This window comes from Eupeodes corollae, chromosome 1 (genome assembly GCF_945859685.1).
Source record: "Eupeodes corollae chromosome 1, idEupCoro1.1, whole genome shotgun sequence".
NCBI lineage: Eukaryota > Metazoa > Arthropoda > Insecta > Diptera > Syrphidae > Eupeodes > Eupeodes corollae.
In genome coordinates, this window is record NC_079147.1 from 249199600 (window position 1) to 249219043 (window position 19444).

The window sequence follows — 19444 nt, forward strand, 5'->3', positions numbered from 1 at the left end:
TTTAGAAAAGTGTCTGTGCGTGCGTGTGTACGTACGTTCGCGACGTTTTTTCGTCGTCCAAAGCTCAAGAACAAGAAGAGATATTGGTTTCAAATAAATTTTGTTATACAGATAATAAACCAGATATCTTACTTAATAATTGTAACGTGATACCAAACCCTGAAAAAAGTCAATACAACGGTTTTTTTTATAAATCAATAAAACTGAAAAAAAAATTTGTCACCTCCAAAATTTTACGACTGAAATATGATTTCATCTCTAAAATAATTTTGTGCAACGAAGAATAATGTTTTTGACATCTGATAAAATTTTGAGAAAAATCGAATTGACAGTTTTTTTTTAATTAAAAAATAACGGTAATACTTACAATTAAGTATTATACCTTTTTTCTTAAGCCAACATTTTATTCTATTAGCCTGATTTTAAATCAAGTCAAAACTATGCATACTTTTTAAAGAAAATAGTTTTAAAGTCAAAATTTGTGCAAAAAAAAGTTAAAAAAAGGGTTAACATGTAATTTTTCGATACTTCAAGATTAATTACCACTGTGTTTATTTCAGAATTTATCGCTCTTATTTGTTTTTGATCAAAAACTGAAAACTAGAACCTCCCATAGTAAAAAATGCTTGTATTAAGCCGCTCTACCAAAAACCGTTATTATATCTTGTCGCCAAAGTTATCGTACTCGTGCCAAAATATTGGCTTCAAACTTATTTTATTTCACAGAAAGTATTGTTTTCAATATTCAGTAATTTTTATTTAAAAATCCAACAGTCCGTTTTTTCATAAAAAATAAAATCTACAAAAAATAGTGCGCAAATTTGGTAAAAATACATATAGACAAACTTTTAAGCAAGACAAATCGGCAGACGAGATGGGAAGTTATCAGTGTGGGTCGCATCCCAGCCTCTTTTATTTTAAATTGCAATGGTAAAAAAACCATTTACTCAGTATTTTTGAGAGTCTTTTCTGCAGCTTTCTGCATTATTATCTGTATAACTCAATTTATTTTCAGTCGATACTCGATATCTCTACTAATTTTTGAGCTATGGACGACGAAAAAACTTTGCGAGCGTACGGGCGTACGAACAAAAATCTTTTATTTCGACTCTAGGGACCTTGAAATGTCGACAAATCGGATCGATTATAACTTTTCTATGCGAAGTTAAAAACTATAAGGGAACCTGGGGACAAGTGATCCCCTGGGAGACTTGATCACTGGGCATTATCTCCATGATTTTAGTTATTTTTTAAAACTTCGAACTGGCAATACTCTATTTTCCTCTGAATTCAAACTTTAGATGTAATTTTCCCCGTCCCAAACAATTATGCTAAAGTAGGCGTTGAATTTTGTGTTTTCACTTGAAAAATTGTTTTTTTTTAAGAATATTTTATTAGTTTTTTGTGAATGAACAGTAAAAGTCATCAGCAAATACATTTTTATACATTGGATTATGTTAATTTTGGTAAGACGTTGCTGATTACTTTAAATACAATATCCAGCTTTCTCATAAAAACGAAAAAATTGATCCGGGGATCAAGTCGCCCAGAGAACAATTATTTGAAAAAAAAAAAATTATTTCATCATGTTTATTTTATATTATAGACAATGCCAAGAGTCTACAAGCCAAAGGAGGGCGTGAAAAAACGTGACCCGGTAGAACCTAACAAACTAGGGGATGCTGTTAAGAACGTCATAGAAGGCAATTCGATAAAAGGAACCGCAAAACTAATTGGTGTTCCAGTTATGACATTAAAAAGATATTACCGGAAACGACAGCAAGTAAATGAGAGTGACATTTTTTTTTTTATAATTAGCAAACAATAAAAAGGGTTTTTATACCTTTAATATGCCAAAGACACAGTGTAAGCATTAGGAAAAGAGGGAAGGGTTGGATAGGAGGTGTCGGTGTACATTGGTTTTAAATTTATGAACATTGCAATGACAGGGAAAGATAGAGCGTGGCAAGGCTTCCACATTCGCGTAGTACGGCTAAAAAAAGAATCTCTGTACTTCATAGTACGGCCGAAGTTGGGATCAAGGGTAAACTGATGGGCATTCTTGAAAGCGCGGGTATTACGGTTAAATTGTTTAAGGGGAGGAATGCAACTGGCTATTTCACTAGAGCATAGTCCGTTAAAATAACGGTAAAAAAGGGTGAGGCAAGAAACCTTGCGTCGATGTTCGAGTGATGTAAACGAGTTGATGGTGTTTATGTCACCAATCATTTTAAAAGCTCTTTTTTGAATACTGTCCAAGAGGTTTAAATAAGTTACTGGAGCACTAGCCCAGAGATGAGAGTTATATTCAAGTTTCGGACGTATATAGGTTTTGTAGAACGTCTCAAAAAGCCTAGACATCTTGCGACATTTTTGGCAACATCGCGTATGTGATCGCTCCACAAAAGGTGGTTGCTGATGCACATTCCGAGGATGTCAAGATTTTCCGTTTCGTTGATGCAAGTGCCACTCATAGATAGTGGCAAAGACGGTTTATCTCGCTTTAACGATGCAAGACAGCATTGGATTTTCGAAGCATTAAATTCCACACGATTTTTTATTTCCCATTGTACAATGCTGTGTAGGTCGGAATTTAATGAGCTAATCATATTTTGCCGTTGCAGTTCCACTTCCGAAGAAGAGGGTTTTGAGTCTGGAAACGAATATGAAAAGCTAAGAGTGCTATCGTCAGCGAAACAATGTATTGGATTAGAAGTAGCAGACAGGAGATCATTTATAAAAATGTGGAAGAGGGTCGGAGACAAAACGGAGCCCTTGGGCACACCAGCGTTTATTTTATGAGTTTCAGACTTGAATCCGTCCAAAACAACTTGTATTGAACGGTTCGAAAGAAAATTTCTAATCCAACGAAGAAGAGATTCGTCGATACCGAAGCACGCATTTTCGATAAGAGAGCAAGATGCCAGACTTTATCAAATGCCTTTGAAATATCAAGTGCTTTTTTTCTCTTACTTTCTCCAAAACGATGTAAAGATCTGTTCCACTGTTCGGTGAGATGAACCATGAGATCACCAGTGGACCTATTACTACGAAAGCCGTATTGCCGGTCATTAAGAAGCTTCCGTTCCTCAAGATATTTCTTAAGCTGATAATTAATCAGCGTTTCCATGACCTTAGAAAGAAGGGACGTTAGTGCTATCGGTCGGTAATTTGTGGGAGAAGAAGATTCGCTTTTTTTTGGAATTGGCTGAACAAATGCAGTTTTCCAACTACTCGGAACGAGCCCAGAAGAATAGGATAGATGGAAAAGCTTACGCAGTGGTTTTGCTAGCGCACCTCTTCAGAATAATAGCGGGGATACCATCAGGGCCAGCGGATTTATGAATGTTGAGATCTTTAAGAACTCTCGCCACAGTTCGATTACGAAAAAAGATTGGTCCCATGGAATCATTTACGCGTTCAAGAACTGGAGGAGCCATGGCACTACCTGCTAAGGTGGAATTTTCGGCGAACTGCCTTGCAAATAAGTTGGCTTTATCAATAGAGCTAACTAAAGGAGTGTCATTGACAACAAGCGTAGGAACCGAAGAAGAGGAAGAATTCCTCATGTTTTTTACAAATGACCAACAATTCTTACTGCCTTTGGGACATTGCAGTATTTTTCGCCGTAATTTTTGGTCATGTAAAAATTTGGTCCTTCGAATATAGGCGTTGCAGGCCTTCCTGGCTTGCTTAAACTTTTTCAGTTATCATCATCAGTTATAAGCCAGATTATGCACAGTCTCAAGTCTTCTCGGCAGTTGAAGAAACATTGCTCGTTGCGTACGTCAACGTCATGCATCGTTATATTGCACAGATATCGTCTTTAACAGAACATGGCTATATAGTGCGCTTTGCAAAAAAAAAAAGAGGCTGGGATGCGACCCACACTGATAACTTCCCATCCCGTCTGTCGATTTTTCCTGCTTAAAAGTTTGTCTATATGTACTAGTATCAATTTTGCCAAATTTGCGTACTATTTTTTATAGATTTTATTTTTTATGAAAAACGGACTGTTGGATTTTTATATAGAAATCACTGAATATCGAAAACAATATTTTCTGTAAAATAAAATAAGTTTGAAGCCAATATTTTTAATTTTTGAAAAGCTATTTGAGTCGAAAGTAAATTTTTACCAAGTTTTAGTATTGTTTTTTTTAGATTTTTATTTTTTGTAAAAAAACCGTCCATTCGATTTTCTTCAAAATTCTATCGAATGTTGAAAACAATATTTTCTATAAGATAAAATTAGTTTGAAGCCAATATTTTATAGTTTTGAAAAGATATTTGAGTCGAAAATCAATTTTTACCAACTTTTGTTTTTTTTTTTTAGGTATTTAATTTTTTGTACAAAAACTATCAATTCGATTTTTTTTAAAATTTTACTAAATGTTAACAACAATATTTTTTGAAAGATAAAAGTAGTTAAAAGCCAATATCTACAATTTTTTAAAAGATATTTGAGTCGAAAATCAATTTTTACCAACTTTTATTCATTTTTTTTTTAGGTTTTTATTTTTTATAAAAAAAACTGTCAATTCGATTTTTCTCAAAAGTTTATCAGATTTCAAAAACATTATTCTCCGTTGCTCAAAATTGTTTTGGAGATGAAATCATATGTTAGTCGTTAAATTTAGGAGGTGACAATTTTTTTTTCAGTTTTTTTGATTTAGAAAAAAAATCGTTTGATAGATTTTTTTCAAAAAATATACTTCTTTGAAATCACGTTACAGTTTATTATATAAAATTTAATTCATGTCTCTAGCGTTTTTGGTTCGTAAGATATTTAGGGTTAACCAAAATGTTCACCTTGTTTTCAAACTGCTATGGTAAAAAAACCACCCATGCAATTTTCTTGAGAGCCCTTTCTGCATCTTTCTGCCTTATTATCTGTATAACAAAATTTATTTGAAGTCGATATCTCTTCTGGTTCTTGACCTATGGACGACGAAAAAAACGTCGAGAAATGTCAAAACTTTCAATTTGACAAATCGGACCCATTACAATAACTTCCTATGGGAAGTTAATAACCACACATTTAAGTGGCCAGTTCAAAATGACATTTCTGAAATTGGACGGCATCAAATCGTAAAGAAAATCAATTCTCCAACTATCAAGGCCAACACTAAATGCGTCGTTTTATTTCAATTCAAGAAATCTTTGCGGAAATTTAGAGGACACTTGATTACTTTGGACTCTTTTTAAAAAACGTCAAAAAATGTATTTCATATTTCAAAAATTCTATGTGTAACTATGCAATATGATAAACAATAAAATGATTTACAAACCATAACAGTTTAAAAGCAAAATATCTTTTATTATTCGAAATAATCAAAAATTTCAAAAGTAGGGATCAAGTGTCCCCAGGTTCCCCTACCTAAAAAAAACACCTTTTAAAAAATACTGTAAATTCTTCTTCTTCTAAGCTAAGCAAACATTTTTTTAAATCAAAATAAAAGATGGTAGCCCTTTTTTTACTCCTATATGCATATACAGAGTTGCAGTTGCATTGTGAAAGATATACATACACATGTATACAAACTCCCTATTTAACAAGTAAAGAGTATCTAATTAGTAGTTTTCGGTAAATATGCTTCACAAAGGCAACCATATATCTTATCTGCATTTTATACCCGCATTTTCATTTGTACCCCACATTGTACTGTATTACATTATTTACAAAGAAATAAACAAATTGTTGTTTTTATTTTTTGCATTCTCCGCAATCGTAATGACATTCACTTTTCCCTCTCTACAATCTCTGGTTACATCAAAACAACACGACAACAACAAAAACAATGAACAATAAACAAAAGTCAACCAAAATGTATCTGGAAAATATATCCCCCGCAACATTTTGCTTAAATAACCATGTTGCCAGTTGCATGCAACAAAACTCTTAAATGTTCCTATGCATTTTAGTTTTACTCTAGTTTGTGTTTTTGTTTAAGAACATGTGTGTTTTATCTCCCCCTCTTATTTTGTTTATTTTTACCTTTTTTGTCTCTTCAACTTGTTCTTCTTCTTCCTCGTTCGTTCAACATTTCAATTCCAAGTTCCAACGTCATTATTTCATTTTTGTTTAGTTATTTTCATTCGTTCGTCTTTATTTTCCATTTGTGGCAAAGCACAGTGGCAAAGTGTAGGACTGTGGCTGTAGCCTTATATTCATCCAGTGTTTCTCATGCCCCCACATTTGAGAGGAAAACAAAATTTAACAACAACAAAAATAATGTATATATGGTTTGGTGTTGCTGGTGCTCTGTTTCTGCTTCTGCTCTAGCTATAGGTGGTACTGTGGTAGTGGTAGGAGCTGTGAGCTGATACGAAGATTTTTTCCCGTCCAGTGTTATTTTTGGAGTTCTCGTATCTGCATCTTGAATTCTTTGGATTTGGTAGTTCGATGTGAATTATTATTATTTTTGTTGTAAATTTTGTGTAGGCTTTTGAATATATCGTCTGTCGGATCTTAGTGCACCAAAAAAGGTTCAGATACAATCGGTTATCCGTATCCGTGGGTGTTTCAATTTGCAAGCAAGAAAAGCTTAAACTGTTCTAAGCCACAATCTTTTGAGAAATAAAATTTTAGAATCATATTTGAATTCCTCATCAGAATCCAATCGAAATGTGGAAGAGTTTTCAAGAAGAAGAAAATAAATTTAAACAAAAATCTAGTGCCAACGTGAGATGTCTCTAGAATCCATGCTTTAGAATCTCAGCTTCACGAGTGAATTAAATAAGAAGTGATAAATATACAAAAGAAAAAATTAAAACAAAAAAAAAAAAACAACCAACAAAACAAGAATTTAATTTAAAACCAGTTTTCCAGTTTTGTTCTTTCTACACACAGCATTTCCGAGTTTCAATATAAAAACAAACCAGAAATTACGAATAAACAACAACAAAAAATATATCTTTAAGATACACACCGTGTCAAGTCAAGATTTATGCAAAAAAAAACAAAATTAAAACAAGACCGAAGACCAACCGACCGACTTATGAATCATCATCGTACATTTAGTATACAAAGAGTTTTGCTTTAAATTGCAAAGAGTTAAAAAAAAGTATAGTACCTTAATGTCAACCTTTAAGTTTGCTAAAAATTTAATCCTTTTTTCTTTAATACGTCAGCAACCCTTTTTTTAATTTAGTATTTTTCTTGTTGTTGTTGTTGTTGGAGTTGTTGGTCTGATCAATTCCAAAACCAGTGTTCCAAATTAACGTGTTTTGTAGTCCATAAAGTATTAAGGGTACGTCTACATCATATACTACGTGTGCATTATAATTTCCGGTTCACAGTGCAGTGCTTCGCTGATGTGTTTTTGTTTTCTTTAATGTTTTATGGGTTTTTTTCCCTTAATTTGTGCAGTGCTCGTTATTATTTTTTTTCCTTTCTTATTTGTCTTCTCTAAAGTGTTGGGTTTCAAAGCGAAATAAAAAATAAAAAAAATTAAAAAAAGGAACCCTCCCGGAACGGATCGGTAAATGGAAAATCCACTTTGCAGTAAGGCTAAAGGCTAAGGCAACACAATAGAAGTGATTTTATTTTTGTGTTCGAATTTTACCTACCTACGAATAGTTATTGCGATTTTTAATTGTTTGTTTGTTTATTTATTTTGTTGCTATTGTAAGATCTCCGGAAGACGTTTTTGTTTTTGTGAAATTTTATGAGCCGCAAGCCGAAAGTTGATGGTTTTTGAAGTTTATAATTCAGTGAACGCAGCGGTTTAATTAAACTACAAATTTTATTGTCGAGTCGTATAAAACTTCTTCTATCTGTCAAGTGGAAATTTTTGAACAAACTTCAGGTAAGTGCGTTTTTTAATTCCACAAAAATAAATATTGACTTTTTGATAAACAGACGTTTTGAGAAATTTGCATAGTGGCTAATCATATCTGTGAATAGATACAAAATAGAGAGAGGGTTTTTCTTTTAAAAGTCTTGCTTAAAGTAATCATTCAATTTGACGTTTAAGCATTATTTATATCTAATTGGACTTGTTGAATTAAATTGATGAAAAAACAGCTTAAGTGGCATTAAGGGTGACTTTGTTCACAATCCGGATGATTATAATATTATTACTCAACAATGCATTAAATGAGCTTGTAAACTAAATTTTGTTCAAAGAATCCACAAGCTGAGTTCTTAATATCGAACATAGCTAATCAGAGGATTTGGATGTAAGCTTGGGAAGAACGAAAATATTATACATGTTTAACCCACTCAAAATAAAATGTCTCTAAGTTTATTTACAGAAAGTTTTTGTTCTGTTTCGGCCTTAAAGATTATTCTAAGAATATTGCTCTTAATCGGTTAAAATTTGACATAAATTGCAGAAACTTATTGAAATTCTTGTCAAGTGACGAGTTCTAATAAAATCACAAATGGGACAGTTAAAACTTCAAATTTAATGGACAAATACATACATAAATTTGAATTGGTGGCTTTATGACTTCTGAGAAACATGAACTAGAAACTATAACATTTCTTATAATATTTTTGGTGTTGTTGTATTGTTATTTTAAATGACGGGACAGAAAATTTGACAGTTGTTGGTTTACGATCTTTACTAAAGGTCAGTACGAACTTTTTTCCAAAGCATGCTATAATCAATCAATATCAATTAAAAAAATATTAGTTTATTGTAGAATGAACAAGAAAGTCGTCCGATTAAGATTTCTTTTGAAACCAACAAAAAAAATCAATTGCTTGTTTGTAAACAGACCATTTATATGACAGCTCAATACTTTTAACTTAACTCGTGATGATTGCCAGTTTAGGAAATTATAGCAATTTGTGGTTTAGGAATGACATAAAGTCAACTATTGTTAACCTAACTAAGAAATGAAACGGACCACGACTGACAATGACGTTTCTGGTAGACAGTTTTGTTACACGATTGTATGATATTTTTGGCCAATTTTTTTATTTGCAATATTGTCAGATCTGACATTTGTACTTGTACTAAGTATTTAAATATAATAATTATATTTTTGTCTTTTATTCTTTTATCGAAATGATGCATGGAACTTATGTATTTTGTTTACTTAGTTTGTAAAGACCATTAAATTTGTGTGGTAGCTTTATTTAAAAACTATGTTTGAAGTTATTTCCTACATTAAATTAAAGTGAAATTAAAAATTAATATGAATACAAAAAAATCATATATTACGCAAAGGTACATCATAGAACATCTAGCCCTATTGTGAGTTACACCTGAACAAGATTCCTTTTATCAATTCGCCTATTGTGAGTTTCGGGCGAAAAAAATGCATGTTCGAAAGATTTCCCTTATTGGTAATACTCAATTCGGGGAAATAAAATGTCATTTGGCGCTAAAAGCCGGTTTGTTGAGCCTTAAATGCTGTTAAAATCTGCAAATAATGCATTTTTAACAAGCATTCAATTAGAAAAGTATCCAGTTCATTCTCACAACGGTTCACGCAAAGGATTGGAATGATCCCTTAAATGCCTTCGAATGGCTCGTTCTTCCATCCTTTCTTCTTCCTCGAAGACCATTTTATATTCTCTTTTTTATTGTTAATTATTAATCTTTTTATTAATAGTTGATGGTGTCAAAACAAAGGGTTGTTCGTTTTCTAGTCACGAATACTCACATACCAAAAAACGAACAGAGACATTTTGAATATCCACTTGCGCAAATAGATTTTTTAGTGGTGAGAAATTGATTGGGGATGGTTTTAGAAGTGCCTTGTCATACGCAGTGTTTAGAAGTTTAAGAGGATATTGTGGCACTACATAAATTTTATTGCGTTTTTATGTTCAACAAGAAATGTAGGTTCAGATTTCATTCTCTGTTTTAATCAGAGATGAGGTAATTTATTGCGAACTCCGTTTGCTGAACACGACAATTATTCGAACTGTCAGTTTTGATTTGAAGTGTCAGTTTTGATTCGAAATGAAATTCGGGCGAAACTCGGTGAATGATTTTCCGGGCGAAAATCACAATAAGGCTGATTATAATTATTAATCAACATTTTCCCTTCCTTGTCACCGAAAGAATTAAATAACATTTTATAAATTTCTTGACAACTCGATAAATCCTTATTTTTTCATGTGAATAATTTGTGGGCTGTAGTGATTTTAAGTTTAAGAATTGTATTGCTAGGGGAAATAACTCTAAGCAATGTATCAAAAACTATTTAGACTAATTTCACGATGCGATGTAATAGAGGGATAAATTGATATGATTTGTGTTTGGTTGTGTGTTGAATCATTCAAATTCTTTAAGGTACAGGATTTATCGATTTTAAGAAACAGAAAGAAACTTTTCTCCGATGACAACTTTCTTTTTTCAATACAAAGCTGATTGGATTTAAGAAAATTGCAAGAAAATCATGAAACTCAAAAAACATAAACAGACCCTTAAGAAAAGTTCAAAGCAATATATGCAAATGTCACTTCAATAGTTCAATCTGACATTTGAAGAAAATTTCAGTTCAGTGTTTATTTGACATTTTGTTGTCTTCGTTATTTGTTGGGTTTGTGTTCTGTTCTTTGGTTTTACCTTTGTTCAAAATTGGGTGTGTTTATTGAGTATTGAGAAGAGGATATATTTTAGACATTCCGGGGTGCATCTCTATATAAGAAACTTGTTTCTTGCGTCCGTATAAGAAACTTGCTTCTCAGTTATAAAAAAACAATTTTTTAGTTTCTTATAAGCGTTATGTACATCAAATTTCACGATGCTATATAATAAATGACGTGAAATAAAACCAAATAATCCAAAAAATTGCTATGATTTAAAACCCAAAACCGTTACACTTTTTTAATTGACATTTAAATTTGTTTAACACCGGCTGTCAAATTTTGTATTGATGAAAAAATTTGTGAGTAAAAAGTTATGATTATTCCTCTTTTCAAATTATTTGTAAAAATAAAATGAATTCTAACAACATTCTCCTAAGGATTTGTCTTTGCCGTCGACACCCTTAAGTCGATAATTCTTTTGTGTGGTCTGGTCAATTCCTAGTTCCAGATTTGTACGAAAATTCCACTCATCCAGAGCAATCACTGAAGCTGTTTTGATGGGCTGCAATTTCTCCATGACTATCTCTTTGGTTTATTCTTTTGAGCGCTCGCCTGACTTGTCCAAAGCACTGAGGATCTTCTTGATGTTGGCATCGCTGTCCATTAAGGGGCGATAGCCCACTGGAACAACGATTCCCACATTGTGGAACGTTTTGGCACAAATTTTCCTAGCCCGCTGCTACTTAGCCTCCACCAGAGATTTTCTTTCATAGTTATTCTCCTCCACAAATGAACATATTGAACGCAGTCTCTTTCCAGGTAGTAAGCGAAAGCGTCAAACATATTTGTGGGTACGAGTTCGAAGACGCATCCCTTGGAAACGTCATTACGAACTAAGAGCAAATCTACCTCGCCCGTGGAGTCATCACGCCAGTAGCCATAGTAAATTCCGGTTCCTTGCTTAACAAAGTTTGAAACTCTGAAGGATCGTAAAAGATCCGCCAGTGCCGCAAATAGTCACCGGGGCTTCTATTTTCGACGTTTTTTTTTGTTGCCAATCAGCTCCCCAAAGTTTTCCTTTTTTTTTTGTTTTTTTTTTCTTCCATATTCTGTAAATAAAAATCAAAAAGCAATAATTCTTATTTTATAAGGGAATTATATAAATAATATTACTTACCGCGAATAAATTTATTTTCAAATGAAATATTTGTTTTGACAGCAGCCATCAGCTGTTTGGTTTACATTAATTTGAGCGCTGAATGTTTCAAAAGGTTTGCTTGTTTAGTTCAACTATGAATTCCTACTAGTTTTCGAGAGGTTTTATATAAAACTTGTTTACGAAAATTTGTGGTTTACCATAAAATGTATTTGAAAACTTGAGTTTTCGATGTAGGTTTTCGGCCAAAGCCGATAATTTCGCGAATACCGGGTTTCGGACTTGGTGTGAAAAGCCTGTAACCCTCATTTCTACCGCCGTATAATAAGCTATTTCGAAAATTTTGAGTACAAAATGTGTACATGGGTTAAATCCCTATATACAAAAATGAAGTTATGTCACATATGAAATTATTTCTCCAGTCATTTGTCTGCATCGAAATTTTCAAATTAATTTCTATAAACCCCTTTTAACTTAAGGACAATCTTCAACTAGGTAATTTGAATTTAAAGAATGTCAAATCAATGTTTGCATTTTTTAAACTAAAAACTATGAAGAAATTTAATCCCACATTTCCTTTAAATGTCATAAGTTCACATATACGAGTATTTCATCTGTTTAAAGATTAAACCAAATCGTTCTTTTCAACCATCTTCGGCTTCCGGTGCCTGTTTAAAAAAAATATTGATCGATCCCTGACTTGGAATATCCCATAGTATTAAGTAATTTGATATGCATGTTGATTTTCCATATGACACCAAACCAACGACGACGACCACCACCACCACTACCGTACCTAACCTACTAATGGAAACCTTTTTTTTTCGGTACTTTAGACATTTTCAGAAAGCGGGATCTATCCATGAACATCCGTATAAATAACTTTCCCTTCATATTTTTTGTTTGCTATATTTGAAATTCTACCTGAAACGTGAAATTTTGAAAACTGGAGTGCAAGTGCATTAGAGAAGAAAAATTGAAAAATGCATTCAATGTGTCCGATGTCGAAGCTATATGAATTATTGCTTTCTATATTTCACTTTACTGGACATGAAAAATAAACACAAACCATTTTACGTACTTCAGAATTTGGAAAATGACCTCGTTTAATATTTTGATAGATTTAATTTTTGCTACTAGGGGAGGAGTTCGTAACATTTAGGAACAATATAATTTGGTTTTCTATTTGTTTTTGAACAATTAGCCTATTTTTCAAGAAAGTTCCAATATTTTCTGTGTCGAAGAGAATCTATATATTTTTGCTTTGTGTCATAATGTCTCATGTGTTGATTCACTGGTTTTAGAACTGACTCATTTCATAAATTGCCTACTTTGATGGCGCGGCGGCGGTGATGATCATGATGGCCAGACTGAGACCAAGCAAGCAAAAGAATGACTGTACAAACATTATTCATTTTATTTTATGTTGCAGTTTGCCTTGTGTCAGCCAACAAGTGTAAAATGCGGTGGCGGAATAAGTATTTTGATGGCCTTTTGAGCAAAATTATGAGTTACGTTCACCATAAAAGAGGTTTTATTTTAATATTTTAAAAATCAATAAACGAGATGTGAATGGATGTTTATTTTAGTTGAAGAACGAAAAACGTTATCTTTCAACTGTTAGGAGTGCCTTACAAGCGACGAGCCGCACTTTTGGCTAGTTTTAGAAAATATGACTTCACAATTTGCACCGTTCTTGCAATGAATCATAACAAATTCTAAGCTATATCAAAGCGTGTGTGGCTACATTTGTATTAATGGTTTAGTTTTTAATTGTCAAATGTCAAAAGTGACAGCTTTCTAGATAACGTGATATTGGAAAACTCTTTTATAGTTAAAAAAAGAATAATTTATGTCATTGAAACAAACTTCCATGAGTGATAACCACTGAAAAGCTTCATCTGTCAAAAAATGTCTGTCATTGGAATCGTGTGAAGTTTTGGAAATAAAAGTTGTTCAGGAAAATCCAAATTTTGACAGTAATGGTTAAGTTTTTACATGTCAAAGGTCAAAAGTGACAACTGTCTAGATAACGCGATATTGGAAAACTTTTTTATAGTTACAAAAGAATTACTCGTTTTTTTGAGCAAAACTAAGTGATTGGAAAGTTTTGTAGGTGTTCGATCCTTAAATATCTTAAAAATCTCATTGCAAAGTTATTGAATAACCTATATGCAATTTGCTTTGGTACGACTGTCATAAGCTGTATTAAAATATACTGCTGTCAAACTCGCTGTGATTAACTTTACTGAAAGTTAGAGTTTTAACAGTGTTTCCTTTTGATTTGAAATTCAAATTATGTACTTGCTGATCGGAAATCAATAATCCATTTTTAAGACGGAACTTAATTTTCCTGAACAACTTTTATTTCCAAAACTTCACAAAATTCCAATGACAGACATTTTTGGACAGATGAAGCTTCATAGAAATTTGTTTCAATGAGAAAAATGTTCAGTATTTAAATTATAGTATAAATATTTAAGTTAAGTCAAAATGTTTAAAGGTGCTAGCAATAATTGGTTTTTATCATTGAAATTACTTTGAAATACTTTGACAGCTGGTTGAAAATTTATGTCATTGAAACAAATTTTTATGATTGATATCCACCGAATAATTTGATCGGTCAAAAAAATGTCTGTCATTGGAATTGTGTGAAGTTTTGGACAAACAAGAATAACTTACTTAAGGGCCTTGCACATGAGAGCGAACAACGAATAGACGAACTAACGTGATTTTAAACATTTCAAAAAGTTAATTTAAAAAAAAACACATTTAAATTATAAGAAACTAATTCTCTATAATAAGACAGTTTTGTAAAAACAATTTGGTAGTAACGAATTGCAGTTTGTTTGCTACGAACTGTCAAACTCTATTTGCGTCCCACATAAAATCCACACTTCAACGAATAAATTGTTCGCGCTCAACTTAACCTCAAAATTATACCCCACTTGGTTTATTTGTTGAAAAGGGTAATTATAAATTGACAATTCGTTAAAGAAAAGTCAAAATATGCGAACAGTTCGCAGTTCGTAGCTCATGCGCAAGATGGTTTAATTAAGGTGGCACTACAGTCCGGTGCGGACCTGGGCCTCAACCAACATGCGTCTCCAGCCAGCTCGGTCCCTAGCTAGCTGTCCGAACAAGAATAAGCTGACCAAAAAAAAACGTATTTAGGGATTTCCGAATAAAAAGTACATAATTTTAATTTCTAATCAAAAGGAAACAAACAGCCCTATTCTGCTTTTCACGTGGATCGTATATTCGATTTACTAATTCGATTCCCTTTCACACTACCTTTGCATTCTGCTATCCATCGAGTGAACTACATTATCCCAAACCAATTTGACATTCAAATAAACAGCTGTTCATGTCAAAATCTTGGCGATGTTGGATAAATTGTTTTGATTCATACAAACATTAAGTTTAATCAATCGACTTAAACAGAATAATTTTTGTAATTTTTGGAAATGGGCAGTATTGGATTTTGTATTCCAATTGCAAGTAGAGGAATAAGAGAATCCCCAAACAGAGAGCTTCGGAGAAATGGTAAAAAGTGTCTTCGTTCCCCTAAAAATGTTAATATTCTTTTATTTATAAAACAAATATTCTAAATTTAGCAATAAATAAGTTTTCACTTACATTTTGCTTACAAAAATTAACAAACCAGATATCAAATGAAAAATCCGCTGCCTTTTATATGCGGAACTGAATTGTATAGAATGAATACCGCGCAGTATTACCGACGTTACCGACATTCACAGATTCACTTCGAATGAATAGCAGAATAATGATAAGTGAAAATTCAAGTGAAATTCTCCCCGATGAATAGCAGAATAGACCTGACAGTCAAATAGCAATTAAACAAATTATCTGGATTGATGTCAATGATAACTACATCTGGTCCCTTACCGTGGTTAAAAGTTCGTGTACATATTTTGCGCAAGTCAATTCTATTCTGAAAAGCTGGTCAGTTAAAATTGGTGAATTACGTGTCAATTATTGAACAATGATAATGAACCCAAGTACTGACCGAAAAAGACGTAGGTGAATTATAATTGCTTTACGTTAATAGAATAGAGTGTTGTAACGTGAACATAACGGATTGCTCATTGAACCTGGCAGCTATATTTTTAATATAAAAAATGACGTATACAGCTTTATAGGTTATAACTGTCTCTTCAAAGTGACTTAGTACTAGTGAGTGGCTTACTAGTCAGTTTCAAAGGAACGCTAAAAATTAGTTCTCTGATGGCAACAAATTGAAAAATTTGCATGTGTCTAATTTTAAACTTCTAATAGACGTCATTTGCCGAATATACTCACTAGTACTTACCCACCCTCAAAGGAGCGTGGCTTATATTAGGTTTTAAGCAGTATTCACATGAGCGCGACCAACGAACGACGATTGGACGAATATTCGTCGATTTTGACATTTCTTTCCTATGAGAGTTTTTATTCGTCGCGAATGAAGTTTGACTTTGACAACCGAAACTTAAACAAGAATGATTTTTTTAGGTTAAGTACGCGCGATTATTTTATTTGTTGTGTGAGTGTGGATAATGTGGAACGCAAACAAAATTTGACAGTTCGTATCAACTACAATTTTTTTCGCGACGAATAAATTTGTTTTCTTAAATTTATTAATTTTTGAAAAGTATGCATCATAAATTAAATAGAAACTGTATTGCTATCGTTTTGTTAAGAATTTATATGGAAATATGTCTTCAAACGTATATAACCTCACATTTTGTAATTCATTCGTCGTTCGTTGGTCGCTCTCATGTGAATACTACTTTAAACAGCTTTAAATTGTTTCCGTATTTTAAAATATTCTTGTAACCAAAGTCCGTATGAATTTGCATTACGTTATGTCGTAACATTGAATTAATAATCGACTACCATATTCTTAGTCTTTATTGTGTTCATCCAAAACCAATTAAGCGAGGCCCTACGAAAAGCAAAGGTCTATAGCTTGAAAGTACAGATTTTTCTGTTTGAAATGCAATCGGTAGTTAATTATTCTTATAAAGCCAGAGCAAATAAATCTCGTTTAAAAAAAAGAGGTAAACGATAGCTATACGGAACTTCCTAAATCTGTTAACTTCTTAAATGACATCAGACATCACATATAAAATGTGGTCCATGTTTTAAATCTATGATTTCAATATCTTTCATAGAAATCATTTATGGATACAATTTCACAAGTAAAAAATTACAAAAGTCATTCTTGAAAGCTTATATTTTTTGACGTTTCTAAATAAAAACTTTCTGTTAATGACAGTCAATTTTTGACAGAAAGCAGACATTTTTATTTGTGATTTTGTTATGTCATTTTTGGGTATTTCGTGATTTATGCTTTCGTTTGACTTAAAAAGGCTTCAATTTTCGAAATTTCTTCAAATTCCATCCCTGTGCTTTAGGGCTTTTTAGTATTTTTCTGTTTATGAGTAAAAGGTACAGACAAGAAAAATGTATGCATAATAATGTCAAATGATTACACTATTGTCTACTTTTTGTTTTGTATATATTATTCATTTTTTTATTTCTGCATACATGCAAGTTGTTCTTTCTTTAAATTCTTCCTATTAGTCATAAGCTCAGGAGGTCACTAGCCCTAAGTACTGTACGTTACGTGTATAGTATGAAGATGTACCACCTTTCTTTATATGGCATTTAAGAGGCTTGTCTGCTGACTTGCTTCGAATGTTTCCTATATGGTATTATATGCGACAATGGAATGTTTTCATTATCAAAGGTAGACAATATTTTATTGAAAGACATTTAGTCTAGTTGGGCGATTTAAAAAAACCTCAGAAAGAAGCTTAAATTTATTTAAAAATAAAAGACTAAAACTCATTAGCTTTGGAAAATGGTGATATGGACTTAGACTATATTTTTCAGACTATAATTAAAAACATATCAAAACCAAGAAAGTAAGGAAGGTACATCTTGTGTCTACATCCACTGGCACCACCTGATGATGATGATTAAAATATTTGTGACCTTTCTTAGATGCCCATAAAGATATATTATAAACAGTAAAATAATAAATCTAATAGTCTCATAATTCCTGTGTTTTACTGAATTTCATTTAAGTATTATTATATTTTTTTAACTGTCCTTTTAATGGTTATGAAGCTACATTTAATGTTAAGAAAGGGAAAGGCATAGAGTACGTGGGTTAGATATAAAAGTTGAGAAGCTAAAACATACCTAATGCAGGCTCTATATAGAGAGGACTTTTACTTAGAGGCCATCTAAGAGCTATGAAAAAAGTTGGAAAATGTTTGAAACTGATAATAAATCTAAAAGAGATTCTAGCAATGTTTTATTTTATTTTTATTTGCACTTTCAAATATAAATAAAGATAAGAGGGCTTTGAAAATGTTTCTTTTATAGATTCTAGACCATTTTAATGAGAATACAAAAATAAGAGCATTTTAACTTCTCTTCTGTTAACGCTTTTTCTTAAAAAAATCTTCCAGTTTTGCATCAAATGAATGCTCGAATTTTTGGATTCCATATTTTGAAGCTAGTTTAATACAAACAGAACTAGAGTCCAGTAAAAAAAGGTTTTTCTTTTTTAATTCCGATCAAAATTTAACCTAACTGTCAAAAGTGTCTCAACTGCCCATTTTTTTAGTTACTGTTTTACAGAGCGACGTATTTTGACATTTCATCACTTAATCTCTCTTCTCCTAAAGTTAATTTGTCAAGTAGAAAGGATACGTCAAAGTTTGTGACTTCAAAATATTATATTCTGATAACTGCCTTTCAAGATTAAACTACAGGGTGGGGCGTGGTTACTTTCTTATCTGAGACTCTCGCAGCTGAGCGGCTATTAACTGTAGAGCGTTGGTTTATGGCTTGTTCGAAAGCACGTTATCTAAGGTTTTCGTTATGACAACACAGTGGACAAAGCAAGAGCGCGCGTTCGTATGTGGAGGCCTACTTTTCTTTCAGCCGCTCGATCATCGCAAGTTAGCGTGCTTTTAGAAACCATTTCAATATCATTTCAATTTTTCAGGTCGTGTGTCTGTTTGGAAATCCATTTCTTTGTGTGTGGACAGGGATACCGGATACCGGTATTGTGCAGAAGAAGCATAATGGACCTTCCAGAACCGTCAGCACTCCATAAATCATCGAAAGAGTAAGGGTGGCGATTTTGAAGTCCCCTTGGTAATTGGTTTCTTTAGGGATTTCTAGTCGCACAGTCAGACGGATTCTTCTTGAAGAACTTAATTTTCACCCATACAAATTGGCAGTGGTGCAACAACTTAATCCACGCAATTATGTTGCGTGAAAAAATGCATGTGAAGCCTTCCTCGAAAACCTGCCTCAGGATGCCCTAGTTTTCTTTAGTGACGAGGCACATTTCCATATTTCAGGATGTGTGAACACACAAAACATGCGAATTTCTAGCCCCACTAACCAGAGAGAACTTAATGAGCAGCCTCTGAATATAGAACGTGTGACTGTTTGTTGTGCAATATCCAGAATCGGCATTATTGGCCTATGGTTCTTTGAAGAGAACGAAAGAGGAGTTATGGTCAATTCTGAACGTTATGTGATTGTGGATTGTATAAAGATTAAGTTTGGTTTCAACAGGATGGCGCCACAGCTCACACGGCAAGAAGGTCAATTAATATTTTTAACGAACGGATCATCTCTCTTTAAAGAGGTGATCTTCAGTGGCCAGCACGATTGCCAGATTTAGCCCCATGTGATTTTTTCCTGTGGTGCTACCTTAAATCGTTGGTGTACACTAATCTTCCAAAGACCCTTCGTCATCTTAA

General features: G+C 32.8%; 1 protein-coding gene across 1 annotated transcript in view; it reads left to right on the plus strand.

Annotated features, from left to right (window-relative positions):
• The first annotated feature begins 6319 nt into the window (after positions 1–6319).
• LOC129942836 (serine-rich adhesin for platelets) overlaps positions 6320–19444 on the plus strand; it is a 236411-nt gene continuing 223286 nt past the window's right edge. The window contains exon 1 of the mRNA XM_056051925.1: positions 6320–7808. The gene's annotated coding sequence lies outside the window, so the exon portion shown is untranslated. The remainder of the gene's footprint in view (positions 7809–19444) is intronic.